Raw genomic sequence first — 20,913 nt, 5'->3', positions numbered from 1 at the left:
GTGAAAAATAGGAAGAAAATTAAGTGAAAAATAGGAAAATATAGGAGGCAATTAAGTGAAAAATAGGAAAATATAGGAGGCAATTAAGTGAAAAATAGGAAAATATAGGAGGCAATTAAGTGAAAAATAGGAAAATATAAGAGGCAATTACGTGAAAAATAGGAAAAAATAGGAAGAAAATTAAGTGAAAAATAGGAAAATATAGGAGGCAATTAAGTGAAAAATAGGAAAATATAGGAAGAAAATAAAGTGAAAAATAGGAGAAAATTTATTATACATGTATAATAAGAGTTAAAACAGTTGTCAAAAAGGTTTAAAGGAGGTATAACATTCAGAGTTAAGTTGATAACCGATAGAAAAAGTCGAAAACTATCGGCGAACAGTGTTGAAAATAAGCATCTTTAAAAATTAGAACTTCTAAGGATAAAATATCAACTATTTTAATTTCTTCAGACTTTAAGTTAAAATATAGGGTATTATATTAAATTTAATGAAATTATAGGAGAAAAAAATGACGTAAAATTTATAGGAAAAAATAGGAAATATAGGAACTGTGGTCACCCTGTAAGCGGCGGTTACTTTCCAATTTAGTTAAAGCATCAAAAGGCTACAAGAGCACCATCTACATTCGTAAATTCAAATTAGATAAAATTAGACTAAGGAGTTGTTTGTACGAGATTGCAAAATTATCTGTCATATAACGAATTCAAACCGTTTGTCACTGAGTAAGAGGAAAATATTCTTACGTATCGTCATGCCATCTTGTAGAACTAATCGGATTTTATTAACGCGAAAATTATGGTAAATTTAATGAAAGCCGTACACTATCTATGAATTTTAACATTTGGTTATATTACTTAACGACTGTTTAAATATTAGAATATCAAAACAATTAATAAATGTCTATTAGTACCATAAAATAATGTGTTTTATATAATTTATTATATGTAGTTTCCTAGCAGGGGAAATGTGTTGCACAAAAAAGGTCCTTATATTATAAATATTTAATAATAAAAGAATGCTAAATAGACGAACAACAAACAATGTGTTTAATGTGCTCTAATGTAGTAATTCGATGCTTAGATAGATGTCGCCTAGGAGGGGTTATACAGTCACCGTGTCTGTCTGTGGGCCTGTCTGTGGGTCTGTGGGTCTGTCTGTCAGGCCTGCGAACGCGTTCGCATTTGTGTAGCAAAGTGTAATCATTGCGTACGCAGTTTCTCGAAGGGTTGGCAAAACCACCGTGTGACGGTGAGCGTTAACGGATGCATTTGCGGTTTGGTTTGGATGGTGTTTTTTCGTCAACGTTCACCGGATATTTCGTTATTGTTACGTTGTAGGTCGTGAATGTTGATTTCGTGTTGTGACTGTTGTGGGTGTGAGTTTGTGTTATGATTGTTGTGGATGTTGAGTACGTGTTATGACGGTTGTGAGTGTTGAGTTTGTGTTATGATTTTTGTGGATGTTGAGTTTGTTGTGTTTGTACGGGCGTTTTGTCTCCAACTTCTTCTTAATGACTTTGGGACGGAACGAGTGCTGAGTCCAATGGCAGGGTTTCCACCAGTTGTACACAGTTTTCGTCTTAGTATCAATTTGCGAATTTTTGGCGCCGGCCGGGAATCGAACCCGGGTCTGCCTCGTGCAAGAGATGTACTCTAACCACTCTGCCACCAACGCTTATTAAGTTACTGTGTTTTTTTAAAAAACAGCTTTGGCGAATGTCCTTTACAAAGTTATAAAGTTAGGTACTATAATTTATTCTACATCATTTTAAATATTTATAAATTAAATTAATCTTATATTTAATTAAATATTTATAAATTAAATTAATCTTATATTTAATTAAATATTTATAAATTATATTAATCTTAAATTTAATTAAATATTTATAGATTGTATTAATCTTATATTTAATTAAATATTTATAAATGATATTAATCTTATATTTAATTAAATATTTATAGATTATATTAATCTTATATTTAATTAAATATTTATAGATTATATTAATCTTATATTTAATTAAATATTTTAGTATTTTAATGTAAAATGTGATCGGGTAGCATTGTCACAATGCGGATAGTTCACCGCCGAGCCATTGACTTCCTTAGGGAAAACATTCACGTAAAGGAACAATTATGATTATGAAAAAAACGGATTAATACAATATCTGTATATATTGTTTATTGAATGATAATTATTCAAAACTCCCGCGGAAACTATATCAAAGTAATAATATAGCGCCACCGTGTGGAGAACTATCAATCAAACCGGGTAAAAAATATAATCTCTTCAATTTTTCGAACTTTAGTCAAATCTCGACGGGTCAAACAAAAACACAAAATAAAGGTATATAAAGCCGTTGCCGTCAATATAGATGAAATCGTCTTTCTTAGTTCTTGGCTGTCAGACGAACTACTACAGGACGGGGTCCTGGTGTCGGTCAAAAGTTATGAGGTAACTTTGCGGTTTTAATTAGTATGTTCGGTCTTCGGTCAAGAAAAGAGTTAAATTGTGTTTCGCGTTTGGAACGTGAGTGAATGGACTTAAGTGTATGAACAGTGCGTGTTTAAGACTGAAAGTGTTAAAGTAATTGTGAACTAACTCAAGTCAGCTGTAAGATAAAATTGATGGTTTTTATTTTTTGAATTGGAATAACCTAATTATACCCTTGAAATTATCAACTCAACCTGTGAGGCTAATTAAGTAGATTGGAAGTAATTAGTAGCGAACAGCTCTCAGCTGTTAATTACGGCAAGAGTTTATAGTAAGGTAGTTTGAATTTAGTTAAAATTACTCAGTATAATTTATGATATTTACTTAAGTGTAAGTATGTTTTGGTTTATTTTTCAATCACGATGAACTAAGACAAATCTAGTCTTAGACACTTGAGTACCAGTTCTGTACAATTACGTAGGAGGGATATATATTGTTGGGTTATTGATGAAAGTTAAATCTAGAACGTTCCATAGACTGTTCTGAATAAAAATAAACATTTATAATTTTGCATAATTCTGGTTGCCATTTTATTTTCTAATCACTCGCCCACAACATTACAGTTCTGGCAATCCCGAATCAACTAAATTTTCGATATAACGGCGACGGGAAATTATTATCGTAAATTTATCGCGCGGCCTTAGAGAATATTCAAAAGTTCGATAAACTATCGTTTAATTAAAATCGGCCCGATTCCGTTAAAATTATAACCCAAAAAGCGAACGGTCGTTATAATATTTCTTTCATTAACTTTGTATTATATTCAACTGACAAACTTGTACTGTAAAAAGGGTTTAATTCAATTGTGCATTGTTATAGTACGTCTAACTCACTGTTGTAACTACTTAACTAATGATATTCTGAATAAATTAAAATTGGTCGTTTCGTCTCAATTATTTTAATTATAATTAAAATTTTATACCGGCCGGGATAGAACTGGGATAACATTTTTAACAAATAACTCTAAATTGCGGAGATATATCTTTAAAGGTTATCTCGGGAAATTAATACCACTAGGGACAATTCTTCCGAGGAGAGGTATATTTTGGCTTGCCAACTTGTTTTTGTTTACAACTAACTCTCCTTGCGTTTAGGTCGTTTTAGGTGATATATTCCAACAGAGGCCGCCAATACACTTTCTCGTCCTTGTATCTACTGTCCTTGGTCCATGCCCTAGTTAAAAACGAATCTTACAGCAGCTCACGTGGCATGAGCAATACGAATTCACGCGCTACGCAATAAAAACAGCGTCGCTATAAGCTCGTGATCTCGCGATTGAATATCGAATTTGAAAATATTTTTAAGGCCTTTTTTTCGTGTCGTTAAAAAAGAGAGAAAAGTAAACTGTGAGAGTCTGATATTTTTTACGGTGTTCTTTGAAAGTGGTCCAGTTTTTACAAGGTTCTAGCAACCATCTACTATTACATTACCGCTAGACCAGGGGATAAAAGCACAAGAACAAACTCGTGAATTTACGATTTACAGACAACGAAAATAAAACGGAACAGGAAGAAAAGGTAACTTATATAGGAGAGAAACCCTTAAATATTTTACGAGTCCAAGTCGAAAAGGATTTTATATTTCGCTAAAGAAAAAACTATCTCTAACGTTTTTAGTGTAAGTTTATACGTCCGGTAAAATTCGCTCCAAATTTTATTTGTTAAGATAAATTTTCTGGCGTAAAATGCCGGTAACATTGCCGCTATTGCCAGAGGCATAGTGAATAATATATTGAAAAGAACAGGGGCCCGCAATTACAATTTTTATTTCGTTGTTTGGCGAGAGAACTGGGATAAATCTAAATGGAAATGGAATGGGTTAGAGTAAATTTGCGCGATTCGAACTCGATAAGGAGGCAGACAGAATTGTTGTTTCGTAAGGGGAGTTGAAGTATTGAAAGGATGCGATTTTTCCCGAAATCTAAAGGGAATAAATTGATAGCGACGAATCGACGTAAATAACAAAAACGCTACAAATAGAACGGGTTAAGAGAATTTGACGCGGGGGGTGGCAAAAACTCTTAACAATCTGCGCTCGATAAAATAGGTAAAAAAATAACACCAAAAATAGACGAAACAAGATGACACAGGCCCTAATATTTTTAAATTTTTTTAAATAATAAATTGTTATTTGGGGGCGAACAACCCCCTTTGATCAGCAACAAACGTTCGACACTGGTATAGTTAGATAGAGGAAATTGATACCGATCGAACACCGTATCAATTAAATTTTTATTGAGTGCCGTTGATGAGTAATCGACATTTTACGGAGACCCTTTCGGAGCTAGCGCCGCGGTGTATTCACCACCAACATCAATCCCTCTATATATAAATGAAATAGCATAGATACCTTACGCTGCATACGGGCCCGTGGCAAGAACATGTTTCTGGGTGCGCTACGTAATGGTGCCATCTATCGGTGACCAAAATTAGTATTTGGAAAATATTTTCTGGGTGCTCAACGTAATAGTGCCATCTAAAGAACGCGGTAGACTATCCCCTAGAAGTAGGCTTCAACAAGCGTAAAACCAAGCAGCAGGGCCCTAAAATACTGTTTAAGTTTACTTTTTTACGCTGACTACCTCGATTTGTGTACAAAGTCCTTTTTTAACTACCACACGAACCCAAACCTTAATGTTCGCGTTTCCCTGCTGCTATCTATCTATATTTATTTTCCTTTTGGGGTACAAATCCGTTTTATATCACGGAGGAAACCATTATACAATGGATTCGCAGGAATTTACATTTTTTAAAGCGAAGTAATAAAAACATAATAGTTCATCACTTAGAGTCATAAGGTAGCCAGAAGCAGTATATAGATAATACAATAACATATTTACAAAAAGAGTTAAGGCTCTACATACATCCCAGCACTACTCGCGCTTGTTCCGGCCTACTTCCAGGGGCTAGTAGGCCACACTTGTGACTTTGACGCTCTCGGGCGCTCCTTTAACTCTACGTAGTATAATGGGAAAACAACAGGCATACTTCTCAACTCATCCCCTACAACTCCTTCAAATTTTTGCATAACCTCTTTAAACACCCTGTATACTATTTCATATATCTATGTCTATAACTAGAGGGGTGAGGCTAAAAATAGACGAATAAAGATGAGAAATGGTCGACCGGCGACAGAGGACCAAAATAAAATGGGTCAGTAAGGATTAAGGAGGGATGAGATCCAAACTGATCCGTTTCTATTTGAAAAAGTATAATTTCTTATAAATGGTAAGCGTAGGTATGACAAATTTGGAGGGAGGCAGTTCAAAGCAATTAGGCCTATAAATAAGCCAGAAGATCCGTAAAACGCGGAGGCTGGCGAGACCTGGATCGTCGCCAATTCCTCCCATCCTCGCTGCTTTAGATTAAGTTTAAGTCTCACTCGCCGCTATTTTTCTCTGGCACTATTGAAGGGGCATAACTTTTGGCTGATTTACCGCCGGCTCGGGTCTTCTCGGAGGCGCGCGTAAAAAGTGTTCCAGTCTTGAATGGTCAGTCATGAGAGCCTTGAAAAATGATGGAGCAAATCGAGAGAGAGATGGGGGGGCGAGGAGATGCGAAAGTAAGGGCGGGGTGGCGCGGGTGGCGCGAAGGCGTCTATTGTACTCAGTTTCGATAAAGGCAGACTTCCACTCTCAGATTAATGGCTGCAATTCAACTGGCAATCACTCTCGCGGAATTGCCAGCGGGCCCGTCCAAGCGGATCATCCCCGACCCCGTCCCAAATAAATCTATTTTCAGATGACCACCGTCCAGTACTGGTCAACGAGAGAAAAAAAAGGGTCTATACGAAAGACGCGGCTTAAAATACGGCTCCCCGAGCTTACCCGACACCTTTCACCCGTCGACTAGTCATCACGCCCCCGCCTTGATACGTACCGTCGGGTGACGCGAATGCCAAATCCGCGCCAACCTTCACCTAGAATTTTTTAATCCACGCTTACGACATTCCATCCACCTTCGCGACCAATGTCAGGTGATATCGGCGAAATCTCCGTGGATAGAGTGGGTCTGCTAAGGTATACGCGAGTGCGCGAGGGGAAGTCAGTTATGAATTATAAGGCCGGGGCCTTTCGACGAATACTTTTCAAATAATAACACGAGACGGGAGAGAGCTTATTGATTACTGGCGACCTTAAATAAGGATCTTTCAGCCCCCCTCCTCTAATTCCCAGTGTTTCTATACTTTTATTCCGTTTAAAAAAGGAAGGATCATAAACATCCGTTAAGGAAAACGGACAAACGCGATGTTTAACGATCGAAGGTCGAAAATGCGGCCCCATCAGTGATGCATCCTAATCGTCCCTTACTTTGACAATATTTCCCTTTTTTATACGCCGTTCGAACATTTGTTTAAATTTGCGCGTTTATTTCGTAATCCCAGTTTTTGTAAATCGACATCGTTTGTATTCCGTTAACAGATTTCTTTAGTAGACCAAAAATAGGTCAGACCCCTGTAGAAGTGTTCCGCACGCAGCATTCCGCTGCTCGACGCGAAGTTATCCATCAAGGCGTGAATGAATGAATGAATGAATGCATTTTTATTTGCCTAAAATCTCTTTTGGAACAGAGAGGAGCTGAGCTCACAGGCTAAAAACATATACAGGGTGTTTCAAAAGGTTATGCAAAAAATTGAAGGAGTTGTAGGGGGGGGGAGTTGGGAAGTATGCCTGTTTTTTCCCCATTTTCCTACGTTGAGTGAAAAGAGCGCCAGAGAGCTTCAAAGTGTGGCCTACTAGCCCCTGGAAGTAGGCCGCAACAAGCGCAAAACCAAGCGCATGTTTTTTATAAGTCTTTTGCGGGAAACCTTGCAATAGTTTCATACAACACAAATAAAACAGTGTATAAATACAGTCATTTATGTAAATAGAGAGTTCTGAACATTGAAAATATGGACAAAAGTTTGTAATCTGCACGTACCCATATATATATATATATATATATATATATATATCAAAACAGGCTGTCCAAGTCTTAACATAACTGGTTTCACACCGTCGATTTTCTAATAATTTTTTATGGCGAAAATAAGTTGTATCGCGTGTATTTAAAAGTTCTAAGTCATAACCCTGTAAGACTGATCAGAAAAGGAAATTTAATTTTTTTTTAAACTGCTCCTTTAATGATTTCAATTTTTGCAAGGGACATTGCAAAATATTGGAAATATAGGATAACAAGATGTCACGGACATTTAAGTACACACAATCCCCCGATGTATTAATATTTTTTAAATATTAAATTTGAACAAATTTTCAATCATCTTGTACATTAACTTAAAAAACCCTAAGAGGAATTTCATAGAAAAATGAATTTTTTGAGTTACCTGGTTTTGGAAATAAGGTAGCGAAACGCGAACACATTAATTTAAATTAGTTTTATCGTACAATTTATTTTTCAAGTTACCTGGTTTTGGAAATAAGGTAGCGAAACGCGAACACATTAATTTAAATTAGTTTTATCGAAAAATTTATTTTTCAAGTTACCTGGTTTTGGAAATAAGGTAGCGAAACGCGAACACATTAATTTAAATTAATTTTATCGAAAAATTTATTTTTCGAGTTACCTGGTTTTGGAAATAAGGTAGCGAAACGCGAACAAATTTTTTCGGAGTTAGAATTGGTACGAGATTCAAATATCGCAATAGCGCGTACGCGGTTCGATTGGGTCCCGCGAATTGGCCAGATATCTCACTTAAATTAAAATTTCTTAATGCAACCGAAAACGTAGTTCACAAATAATCAGTACTAACTTAAATATAATTTACAACAAAGTCGGTCTTAATTTAAAAAAATATGCAGATTTGAAATCGAAAATCGCGAAAAACCACTTAAATTATTAACTTTTCGGGCTCCGATATCTAAAATTTATATTTCCTTTCGATTAGGATATCCCTGGCCCTTCTAGACCTAACTTTTGTAGACTTAAGCCCAGTTCACACTATACAATTAATTGGGCCACTTAAATGTATTCAACTAGTGTGAACAGAAAAAGTGGGAACAATTGTAACAATTTGTCTGTTCACACTATACAATTTTCTTGCTTACAATTAGTTGGAAACAGTTAAGTGGCCCAAATAATTGTATAATGTGAACTGGGCTTTATGTGGAACACGGCGGCATCGGCTACACTGTATGGAATAATAGGATTATATAGGACCGTTTCAGAAAAATATAGGAATTATAGGATCACTAGGATAAAATGTGTATGTCAAAAAAAGAGATAAGCTTGAAATCTGATCCACTACGGTTTACAATTTTCAAAAAGTATTTTGGAGAAAAAAATAGAAAAATGTTTGATGATACCGTAGTACGTCGCACGTCAACAATTTCCACGGATTCATTCGTTTTACAACATATGGATGTCAGCGGGAGAAAAACCGCAAAAATTATAAAAATAACTACTATTTTTGGGGCATACATTGGGTCCTTTTAGAATGATTGGATAAACATGTTAAGCCATATCGTATAGCTCCCTCTGATGGAAATACCGCGAAAACCTTTATAAGCGCGTGTTACTGCCGCGTCGAGTAAGTAATTACAACCACCCATAGATATTCATCGTGACAGTCGGAAGCTAACAGTAGACGCAAAGGCGGGGAACGGGGTAAAATCAACGTTCGAATAAAGTCTAGTAAAGCGAGCGCGGGTCGATGGCGAATATTACACTACCACGCTTCGATGAAATATTTTCGTTAGAGAAATGAGTAAATTCTTGACGTACCGAGTAAAAGTGTCGACGGGGGGGGGTGGGGGCAGCCCAGGCTTAAGAAAGTGTGAAAAGAAGTTCAGAAAAACGGTTTCGGTCTGGTAATAAATCGAATTTTCCCCGAACTCAAGAGCCCGTAAAATGTTGGCCGTTTCGAAATTTGTCTAAAAAATCTCGGGCCATCGGGCGGGGGGGAAATCGAACTCATCAAGGGTGAAGTTTAGACCCAAGACTAATCTCGCTAGGGTCGAGGCAAGTAGGCCCGGGTCAGATTTTCACCTTTTAGACCACTGAGAATAATTGCTATTTTTTATTAAAACGATTGGTTTAAAAAAATCATTAATTACTTAACTTTTACCATTATTATTATTATTATTATTAAACAGTTTCGTAATTTATTATCAAATTTTTTCATTATAACATTAATGATTCAAAATTTTAATTTAATCTACACGTTATTTAATTATTTTATTACGTATTGAAATGTCATATTTATAAATTAATTTGAATACGTTTGTACGAAAACCCTTGACTTTTCCTTGAAAATTTTAAAGATTTTTCTTTAAATTCTTAATTTTTAAGGTTGAAAGTACAACATTTTTAGTTAATTAATTAATTTAATTATATTTTAATATGAAAGTAATTCTTCAGGTTACATTTTATAACATTTATAAACCTTAGATTTCTTTAAATTATCAGCATAAATTAAAATTTCTATTATTTTACAAATTCCTTAACTCTTCCCTGACTTTTTAAGGACTTTTTTGAATTCTCTAACTTCTCTGTGGCAATTCTGGCTGAAGGCAATCTGAGGAAAACGGGCGTCCAGGGTCGGTTAATGGGGGAACAGAAGGGGAATAATCCGGAAAGGGCAGGGTTCTTGATTTAAACGGTCAAACGCGGGGCCGAGATGACCACCCATGCGTCATCATTCGCATAAATATCCTAAAAAGGATTCTCGGCCGTGGAAAAGCGCTATTACATCAATAAGTCAAACCGGTCGTTATTTAACGTAAGCGCATTAAGACTGAAGAGCATATATATAATTCTAATTCGGGATCTCTTATTTCCTCGGTACTATACGAGATAAATGTCGCGATCCGTGGGCCCATATTCCGTTCCGCCCCAACGATGTAACGAATGCGGTGCTACTCATTTTTACGACGCCAGCAAAAGCCGATTTCTTACACGATTACTTTCCAGCCCTCTCTCAAATGGTCGAGAAATAGGATGAACTTCGCGTTAACGAAATCAAAGGGGTATCTGCCCCAGCGTACCCCCGAAGTTATTAATGTTATTAATAATAAAATAGTTATATTATATATAGAATATATTCCCCCAATTTATATTCGGGAACAGAATTTTATATTTCCTATATATTGCTGACCTAAGGTTAATGTACCGTGGCATAAATTCTTTACGTCTTGTTCACTCGCTTTTTTTTTTATTTATTTCATTTGAGTGATTGTTTTTTACAGTTGGTAATTTTCCGGAAAAATTAAATAGATAATTTTTCGCAAATCGGAAAGATAAAAAAAAAGAAACATTTATTTTTCAGGATTTTTATTCTAGACTAGTGTAGAGGTCTAGTTTTACTTTTGGATTCGATAAAATAAGACAAAAATGCCACGAATCTAAAATTTGCGAACAATATCAGGCCAGGGTTCGTACAAAATTTCCGGAATTAAATTCCCTGACATTTTTTAGGTTTTCCATAACCAAATTGGCAAATTTTCCCTGACCATTTTTGTAGAATAAACGAATGGTTTGAGGTAATCTTGAAAAATATTTATAACGTATTTTTTAACCATTTTTCAGAAATTTATTATTTTTGGGGTCATTTTCAAATTCCCTGACCTTTTGGAATAATTTTCAAATTCCCTGACCTTTTGGAATAATTTTCAAATTCCCTGACCTTTTGGAATAATTTTCAAATTCCCTGACCTTTTGGAATAATTTTCAAATTCCCTGACCTTTTGGAATAATTTTCAAATTCCCTGACCTTTTGGAATAATTTTCAAATTCCCTGACCTTTTGGAATAATTTTCAAATTCCCCGACTTTTTGGAAACATTTACAAATTCCCTGACTTTTCCAGGTTTTCCAGGTCGTGTACTAACCCTATAGGCTAATCATGAAATGAAAACCTTTTTTTCTGGAAAAATACAGAACATTTTCCGGAAAAAAAGCCTCGGTAATTTTCCGATTTAAAACTCTTTTTTTTAGTAAGACTATTTTGTTTTGTCACAGATTTCTAACGCAATTCCATTAAATTGCTAAATTAAATTTTATATTTTGAGACACAATTTAAAAGCTTACGATCGAATAATAAAATCGAAATATACGAACGAATGAAAATAAAAAGGAATTTTCGAAAATTAAATTTAAAGTTTATCGAAGAAACTTCTTCCAACGAATAGGAATATTGAAAAATAAGTCAATTTAAAATAAAGCTCATTATTTCCTCGACTGAAAGGCTTCCAAATAAGAAATACAAGTTGAAAATAAGCCCCATAGAAAGGTTTCGAAGTAAATTAATTGGAATGTCCCGATTCAGAATTCCCGGCTGCGAATGAGAGTTGTAGGCGGCTGGTTCAGTTTGACGTTTCAAGTCTTCCGAACTCAATGCAAAGGGCACGACCACCAGGGGGCTAGAAAGGGAACGAGGGAGGGCAGAGAAAAGCGGGAGGTGAGGGGGAGAACCAATCGAGAACGCTCGCGCCGGAAATGAGCGGGAGAGCGTTGTTTCCGATGGAAAACACACTTTTGATGTTTATTCCTTATGAAAGAAGCAGCCCCTCCCCGTTGTTTCCTTTTTCTCCGTTCTTTCTCTGGCTACCATTCAACATTGACAGCCAAATAGGGGCCCACTAACCCGAGAGGGAGCGCCCACGACCCCAGCGTTGTACAGACCAGCCGCGTTCACACATACCCTATGCAACGTTGCGAGAGCTCCCGCAACGTTTGTATGGTTTTTTGCATGTTAAATCCGGATTTTTGGAGTTATATCCGGATTTTTCAAAAATCATACATTTGCCATAAATTCGGTTTATTTTCCGTCCTCCACTATGATGCCCACCCGCTTTTGGCACCCAACACCAGCCTTGGAAATAGAGTAGTATCACCTCGTAGCTCTGGCCATGTCCGCCATTTTAGGCGCGTTTTTTTCTCTAAAGGAAAAGGCCTGGTGACGTTGCGTGATGTAGCACTGACACTACTCTATAAGTTTTTTAAACTGGTCCTTATGACCAGTGACCCCCTAGCTTATGAATTATAATAACAGTAAATTACTGGTATTACACTTAATTACCGCAAATTTGGGATAGACTAATCTGTATGTTTCCACCAATAAAAAGCTCTTTTTTGGCTAAGTATAGAAACGTTTCTTAGTGATTTTTTTAAAACAATGAGTTTTTGAAAAGTCCGGATTTTTTCATAGATTTTTTAAACGTGGTTTAATCCGTTTTAATCCACGTGGATAAAACTGGACTAGTTACCACCGTGCCAACCCTGTCCCGTCGTGTGAACAGTTACCGTTGTGCGTCACAGCGTTTCAGATCGCTTCGGCTCAACCGCTTCGTCGGCCATTTTTGGCAGCGATTCTTGACGTCATCGATTCGGTTTTGGCGATCCATGAGTCTTTTCTTTAAGAATATCGTTAATCGTTAATTTTTTGCGCCTAATAAAATTTTTATGCTTTTTTTAGAAGAAAATGTCTCCCAACTTTTTGTCTATTTGTTTAAAAAATACAACAAATTTCTTCTGGGTTTGAATGTTTTGAAATGCGTGAGCACGCGAGCAGACGAACTCCTAATTATATTTATATACTACGCGTTCCCAATACTGCCGTGCAAAGCACAAAAGCATTAACGACCAAATTTTCGATTTACAGATTTTGGTTTTATTTCACCTTATTTTATACGTTAAATTCAATTTTGAACTAATTTTCGAATTTAAAATTTTTGTTCTTAGAGAAATGACTTGTTTCAAAACGCATTATTTTAGGTTTTTGCATTATTTTCCAACCAAAAACGCATTAATGAGTTTATTTTCTTTAAAAGTCAAATCAAGACGCATTTTTTTCGCGTTTTAAGACATAAATAGTCCAACATATACGTGGTAAAAAGCATTTTTTTATTGATATTTCTGAAATATCGTTTGGCCTATAAATTGTTTAGTACCAGAATATAATTTGAGTTGAAAAATCCAAGTCTACTATATAAACTTGAATGAAGTAAGTTGGGGTAACTTAAGGCAAAGAAAGTTTGAATTTCGCGGGTTTTCTCCATATTTTGGTTTTGGTCGTTAATGCTTTTGCGCTTTGCACGGCAGAATTTTCTTCAAAACTCACTGGAAATCGAACGTGTGAACAAAAATATTTCCAAACGCTAAGAACCGCAGCGAGATCGAAACGAGACAAAACGTTTCCGAGGGTACGTGTGAACGTGGCTACAGAGAGGTTTGCAGGAATCAATAGTGGAGAGAGAGAGAAATAATAATTTAACTGGGCAAATATAACAGACAAGAATTGTCGGAGCCGTAATAGGTTGCCGATTGAAACACGTTGTTTGCGGGGCTGAAAACCCCCATTCTATTCCCGGATGCTTCTATGCCCCCGCCATCAGCGCTATAATTCATCAACGGATTGTTCTCTTCAGAGGGAATCTATTGACGCTTGGCGCTCGCGATTGCGTAAATAAGCCTCTTTTGATCTCGATTCGTGTTTTATTGGACGGATAATTGATAAAAGGAGAGCACGGATCACAATGAAATCTGATCTCGAATAACGCGAGAAATACTGGATACGCGTTAAAAATTGGGGTATATATAAATTGTAATATTTATTTCACAAAGAAGACTAAATTAAATATTTATTTGAACTATGAAGTATCTTAAAAAACATTCCTGTTTTAAGTTCACGTATCACAAATATAAAAAAAATATTATTAATAAAGTACATTACACAATTAGGTTTATTTCAATTTTGAAAACTTTTAATTCGACGTATTTAAAATTGAAATATATCTCCTATTTTTAAGGAATTTTAAATAAACGTATCACAAATATTGACTTACTTACAAATTATCACTAAGAAATTTGTAAGTTAATTGTAAATGCCGTGAATGGATACGAACTGATCATTTAGACTACAATAAAACAGATTGAAATTTAAAATATTTTAATCCGATGTTGATTTCACTCGGATTTAAGGACGACCGTAAGGTATTTTAGCATCAAATCCAGATTTTAGATTGGTTTAAAGATCCCTTGAACAAAAAAAATACTAAAATACTTTTAGATATTCTAGGGATCTGGTGGGTGAGTTTAAAGGTCAATGTCAATCACTCGAAGACCTATTTGGTCCGAGTTTCGCGTCTTTTTGTTTGCTCGAAGACCTATCGGTACGAGCTATTAGTAAGTTTTTAAATTTATTAAAATTTGTTTAGGGTTTAGCTTTATTATCCCTTTTCATAATGGACTAATCTACTTATTCGCTAATTTTTTCATCGAGTTTAAAGCTAAACTACATGATTAAGTTTAATATTTTGGCCTATTAACGCCTGTAAAAGTGTTCTACACCCAGCACACCGATGTTCAAAGGGAAGTTAATTTACAGGGAGAGCGCTTTAATAGGCTTATAGACACCCGAAAGTTAAAAAAAAAACTAATGGAGTGAATATTAAATGAAGCTTGACCTTCCCTGCTAAGATTAAACTTCTTTCTTGAATTTGCCCATTTTTTAAATGAAAGGTCAGGTAAATAAAGGGTTGTCACAGATTTTTCAGATTCAAATACGCTGACTTTTAGAGGTTTCCCCAGACCAATTCCAGAGATTTTCCATAACATATTTTAGGTCAATTTTCAACCTATATTTTAGCAAACATTTTTCAACCTAAATTAAACTCCCTGACTTTTCCCGATATTTATAGTCACTTTTTAATAGTTTTTAAAATTTCCCGACTTTCCCCTGAATTTTAGACCCATTTTGAATTTCCCTGATTTTTCAGATACTGTAGCCATCCCGTAAATATCTACTTACAACTACGAGCAACAAACACAAGGAGAACGCAGCTGCCTTTAAACACACTAACGCAGTGCTGTGTACAAATTTCATTGGACGAGCGTCACGAGCCTTTATACGATGAACGTTTTACGGGTGGGGGAAGACAATTTCCGGATTTTCCCCTTCCGACGGCAGCAGGCGCTAAAGCGTCTAACCAATGAAAACTGTACACAAGAACATGCACGACGCTTGACGGGTTGCGTTCTCCTTGTGTGGGGTGCTGTGTTTGTTTCTCCTAGCTTACAAGACCCACTATAAAACCCACTTTTTTAATAAAAAAGTGGGTGGTTTTTTTATTTAAGAAAAACTCAGTTCACACTTATTTTAGTTTAAACACATGTTTACTAAAAAAAAATATATATGGTTCATATGTTTTACTAGAAATGTGTTAACTTTTATTAATATCGTGAGTCGGAATACGTCGATTTTTGTAATGTTAACTTGTTAGCCTAAATTTTAATAAAACCCAAGAAAAACCAGATGGGTCTGGTTTTTAAAAATCCTGCTTCCATCGTATCCAGAATTCTTCAAAGACCAGCTACTCAAGGCACCACCTTAGCCTACGTCATCAAGAAACTTTTAAAAGCCATTAATTCAGGTGGCCGGGTAGGAGGGTGGTGGAAAGCCCTTCGTGCCACGCGAGCCAACAGCTCCCTACACTCATTATTACCGCTAACCTCAACAGGCTTTTATGGAAATGGAAAATTGGAGAACTCTGGAGAAAACCCCTTTAACCAGTGAGGAGAGAGCTTGTTAACTAAACGCGGAAGGAGTTGTTCCGCGTTTTCAACCAGTATATCCAAATTAAACACAAGAGTTCACAGTAAATGCGTTAAGCTTATCTCAGAGATAGCAACCTAAAATTTGTATTCTATCCGAAATCTCTTCTCATTTAACAGAAGCGCGAGCCATTTTGGGTTCAAACGAGAGGATAATGGAACACGTGGCAGAGAGAACCTGCCAAAACTTACAGCGGTTTCGCAGCGCCATCTATTTTAGATCGAGCAATTTTGTGGCGTAGAAATAGTACGTGTTAGCCTCTCTCTTCCAAAGACCCTACACAGGAGCCATTATCCCCCCGATTTGTCGGCCACGCGTTTCAAAGGCGGCGTTACGCGTCAACGAGCCCCGTGACGTCACGACGAATTAACGTGATCGACTACAGCGCCATCTCCCGGGCGCGCGCTTTAAAACGCCATTAAGTAGGCTTCCGCTCGCGAAGAAAATGGCTCGAGTAGTAAGCGGCGAATATACTCCGAGCCAGAGGCGGACTTTATTAAGAGATTATGCAAATTAACCGTTTTCGGGGAGACAATAAAATATGATATAACGCCGCCATCAAGCGGGAAAACGCGGAACTACGACCGTTTTCAACGGCCAATCCCCCCCCCCCCCCCCAACCTCTTACCAAAAACGTCAGAGTTAAGTGTACTAGCGGGAATGCTTTTAACGACGTTTTACAGCGACACCTGTACTTCGCGATTCGCATAAACAGTTTCGTTAATATTAAAGGTTAAAAATTTATAGTTTTTTTTTAGATATTTTAATCCTAAATTGTTTTAGAAAAAAACGAAAAGACATTTAAAAGTAGAGTTGTTAATCTTCCGGGAAAGTTAAATGCGGAAAATTTTCCTAGAAATTTTCCGCAAATATTTCCGATAAATTTCCTTCAAATCGGGAAATTGAAAAATTTAAACATTTATTTTTAAAAGCCTAGGTTTTCTTCTGCTTGTCACCCTTTAAATTTACTTTCCTTCCAAACAAATACCCTAGTGGTGGGCCAACCGCAGAACACGTTGGCCTTACCACCAGGGTATTTGTTTGGAAGGAAAGTAAATGTAAAGCGTGACAGGCAGAAGAAAACCTAGGCCTTTAAGGGTTTTCCTTGACTTTTATACTGATTTTTAAAATCCGGACTTTTTCCTGACTTTTAGACCCATATTCAAATTCCCTGACTTTTATTTAAAAAAAAATTAAAATTCCTTGACTTTTTAAACCTATAATAATTTAAATAGAGTAGAATTGGAAAAAAAAAACATAACTTTTAAGGGTTTTTTCTAGACTAGTCTAGAGGTTTAGTTTTACTTTTGGATTCGACAAAATGCCGCGAAATTTAAATTTGCGAACAATATTAGGCTTATCATTGATAGAAAACCTTTTTATATTATCAAAGGTCTAAAAGGTCAAGGAATTTCCATTTTTATTTTATAAAAGTCAGGGAATTTGAATATGGGTCTAAAAGTCAAGAAAAAGTCCGGATTTCAAAAATCAGAAATCAGTATAAAAGTCAAGGAAAACCCTTAAAAATATATGTTTAAATTTTTCAATTTTCCGATTTGCAGGAAATTTATCGGAAATATTTGCGGAAAATTTTTTGGAATTTTTCCGGAAAGTTAACAACTCTACTTTTAAATGTCTTTTCGTTTTTTTTTCTAAAACAATTAAGGATTAAAATATTAAAAAATAACTATAAATTTTTACCCTTTAATACTAACGAAACCGTTTATTCGATTCGCGAAAGTATGTAAAACTGCAATAAAATTAAATCAAATACCAACGTAGAAAAATTTCAGGCAAAGTTTTTCTTTAAAATATGAATACAAATAATAATAGTTCTCTAAAGTGAAAGGAGGAACCCAAAATCTTGAAAAGTCCCCCGCGGTGGTCTAGCCGACAAAAGAACCTCTATAAAGGAACGGTCGGTAATGAGCCGTGGTATAAAACATTTTTAAGTGCCATATTTTCTTTTTTGACGGTGTCTTGAAAAAACCCTTTTTTTTTCTTCCAAAACCATAGCGATCTTAAAAAAAGAAATAATTAAATTTAAGGACAATATTGGAAGAGAGCTTTACCTTATATTAATAATACCCTTTTTAATTTAATTTAAAAAAGGGAATGAAAGTATATCTTTATTTTTACTAAAGCAAATTAACGTTGGGCGCTCGTAACTTAGAAACGTCGGGGGAAGGCACTAGTTTTCAAGGAAGACGTTCGTAAGTTGCGACGAACGTAAAAATGGTGAAAGTCGAGAAAAGCTAGACTTAACGACAGGCTGGAATCATTTCATTTAGTTAAAGGGAGGGTTATATATTTTTTTACTTTGTTCTCTTAGAGCGCCATCTAGGCCTTTATTTCCGTCTAAATATTACCAAGTCGCATATTACCATAAGTAACATAATAAACATAAGTATGGCACAGAATGAATTCGGTTAATGATAGTCTGTCGTGGAGTGATTGCGAAATAGGAAGTTTCCGAACATGAAACTCTTCCCTTCCTACTCTTTCCGTTGGCAAAATAGTTGGTTAGTTTGATGGAGAGAAATACGAGCGTACAGGCGTTTAGGTTTGAAATTCGAAAACAACTAACTTCCGAAATGGAGCCAGTGTTGATAATAGTTATTTTTATCTTCCGATTCAATAATCCATCATTATTTTCCAAAAGTAAGCGTTATTTACACTTTTGAAAGCATTTCAATTTTCAATAGGCCTTGGCTGACCGTCGGCGATTTTCCAAATACTAGAAGCAGTTCGCGGAGAGTTGTCAGTCCGTCGGTACGTAATGGTTTACGTTGTCATTGGCGAAACAGACTATCATTAAAAAGTTTGCATTGGTTGAATAGGAAGTGTCACACTTATGATTATTATGTTACTTATGATATTACTTATAAAAACATTCTTAAAGATCGGAAATATGAAATTGCTAAAACGAGAAGCCTAGTCTTAAATGGAAAACATTAGGCTTAGAGCCTTTTCTCGGATTCGACGAGCAGTTTTGATTATGGATTTTTTAGGCTTCCGAGCTCGCGATCGGCTCTAACCACCTTCCCACGCGTTGCTATGGAAACCGATACCGTCTCTTCGCGGCAAGGTGCATCCTGGGAAAGGGTCAAGCTGATGTCTCCAGCGCGCGTCACTCTCGTCTCCGTTTCGCCCCCCGGAGAAAACCGGACACTCTTCCGAGGAACTGCCGGGGGTCAAAGGTTACGGGATTTTCCTTCGCCGGGAGGGGGTAGGTTTGACGCGGGTTAAAGTACAGTTAGCGCGGGGGGGGGGGGGGGCTCAAGTTGCGCGTGACAATTCGGGGGGTATAATACGTCATTAATCGGCCATCGATCACTTAAGTGACGTCCGCCGTGACGCGCCTACCATTCGTCACGAGAGACGATCCTGTCTAATTATGCCTGTCCGCCGCGACATTTCCCAGGACACACATACGTCTTGCCACCATATTGGGGTCGCCGAGAAACGGGACACCGTCAAAAAAGAGACAATTATTACGTAGTTTGTAAAAACACGCGCGGGAACACGGCTGTAGTAATAAATTAAATGGAGCGTAGACTAACAAGGAGAGTACCCGAGGTGTTTATTGCCGATTTTGTTCAAAGTCGGCCGTAATGTATATGAGATAGTGTTGATAATTTTCCGGAAAAATAAAATGCGGGTAATTTTCCGGAAAAATAAAATGCGAATAATTTTCCGGAAAAATAAATGCGGATAATTTTCCGGAAAAATAAAATGCGGAAAATTTTCCGGAAAAATAAAATGCGGAAAATTTTCCGGAAAAATAAAATGCGGATAATTTTCTGGAAAAATAAAATGCGGATAATTTTCCGGAAAAATAAAATGCGAATAATTTTCCGGAAAAATAAAATGCGAATAATTTTCCGGAAAATATAAAATGCGGAAAATTTTCTGGAAAATATTCCGCATATCTTTTTAAGGGTTTTAATGTTTTTAACTTTTTATCGATATAAAATGTCTAATATCAGTAAACATACTACAAAACATTATTAGTGTTACATTGTTATTCAGTTTAAAGCTAATCTAGAGGTTTAGTTTTACTTTTAGATTCGAAAAAATGAGGCGAAAGTGCCGCTTTATTTAAATTTGCAAACAATATGTTACACTAATCATGGAATGAAAACTTTTTATTTTATTTTTCGGAATAAAGGCCTCGGTCATTTTCCGGAAAATTCGACTTATAACACTAATATGAGGTATGAAATTTCCCAAAAGGAGACGTTGCACTACCAATTCGATTTGCCAAGGCAACCGAAAATGTTTTTGGGTACTCTCCTTGTAATTTGCCCCAAAACAACGGATTCAAATTTTTCATTCTTGATTCTTAGAATAAATAAATACATACAGACTAGGTTTTCATGGAGGTAGGAAACACGGATTTCGGAAAATCCCGATTTCGCTCTGGATGGGGAGTTTTGCGGGAACACGTTTTTAGCCGTTTTCAAGACGTCCACGTTTAGCCCGGAAAAAACAACCACTGTTTAGAATTTTTATACTAGCTTCGATCTCTTCAAATCTATTGGAAGCCGCCACATCTTGATCTCAGTATCAGGAAGGCTAAAATGTTATTCTGGAGAGTAAGGGGTACCTTAAGCGAGTCTTGGGGTCTTAGCCCAAAGGTTGTGTATTGGATCTATACCATGATAATCAGGCTTATGCTGACGTATGCAGCAGTGGTTTCGTGGCCGAGGGTAGTGCTTAAGTCAGTTCAGGCTGAACTACGCACTGTGCAAAGGCTGGCCCGTGCCAGCATTACCAGGAGCTATGAGAACAGCCCCGAGCGTTTCTCCGGAGGTGCTCTTGAATATTCTACCGCTCCATCTTTATATAGAGGAGGTTGCAACTATGA

General features: G+C 36.4%; 2 protein-coding genes across 4 annotated transcripts in view; one reads left to right on the top strand and one right to left on the bottom strand.

Moving 5' to 3' along the window:
• Invadolysin (leishmanolysin-like peptidase, invadolysin) overlaps positions 1 to 20,913 on the bottom strand; it is a 250,212-nt gene that overhangs the window by 139,169 nt on the left and 90,130 nt on the right. The gene's annotated exons all lie outside the window — the stretch shown is intronic.
• LOC149926817 (uncharacterized) overlaps positions 3,837 to 20,913 on the top strand; it is a 40,997-nt gene continuing 23,920 nt past the window's right edge. For all 3 annotated transcript variants that reach the window (XM_090158796.1, XM_090158795.1, XM_090158797.1), the window contains exon 1: positions 3,837 to 4,013. The gene's annotated coding sequence lies outside the window, so the exon portion shown is untranslated. The remainder of the gene's footprint in view (positions 4,014 to 20,913) is intronic.

Source organism: Leiobunum rupestre, chromosome 9 (genome assembly GCF_980474605.1).
Source record: "Leiobunum rupestre chromosome 9, qqLeiRupe1.1.hap1, whole genome shotgun sequence".
NCBI classification, from domain to species: Eukaryota; Metazoa; Arthropoda; class Arachnida; order Opiliones; family Sclerosomatidae; genus Leiobunum; species Leiobunum rupestre.
Note: the sequence above shows the minus strand (reverse complement) of the source record. Positions and strands in the feature narration are given on the sequence as shown.